A 526-nucleotide genomic window follows, 5' to 3' on the forward strand; every position below is an offset into this window, starting at 1 on the left:
AAGGTCATCAGGGCCCAGCCCCAAAGAGCTCAGTGCCCCTGAACACGGAACGTGTATGTAAGCCGGGCTGGCTGGTCGTGGACGCGACCGCAAAGGGCTCCGAGAAGCCAGGAAAGATCCTCATCGACTCCGGGGCGTCGGACAATTATGCTCGACGCTCCACGATGGAAGGAAGTCAGCTGTTTGCTGAGGCGCTGAGGCGCTGAGAGCGCGGTTGGGTGACATCGTCACTGTTCGCCTAGCGACAGGGACACGTGTCACGGTCTTGAAGGTCTCTGCAGACCTCAGAGTCAAGTTCCTTGACTTTGATAACGTGGAACACTGTCTAGTTTTAGACTTTGATGCAAGGTATGACCTCATCCTAGGAATGGCTTGGTTGGAACACCATGAACTTTTGTTTGATTGGAGGTCAAAGACCTCGGGCGCTTCGCGCACGTCTCCTGGTAGAGCTTTGGCGAGTCATGAACTCACCTCTGCTAGGAGACAAAAGCGCTATTGGCGAGAGCACTGGACCGAGACGGTCAAC

The sequence above is a fragment of the Plasmopara halstedii genome (assembly GCF_900000015.1).
Source record: "Plasmopara halstedii genome assembly, contig: Scaffold_1211, whole genome shotgun sequence".
Lineage (NCBI taxonomy): Eukaryota > Oomycota > Peronosporomycetes > Peronosporales > Peronosporaceae > Plasmopara > Plasmopara halstedii.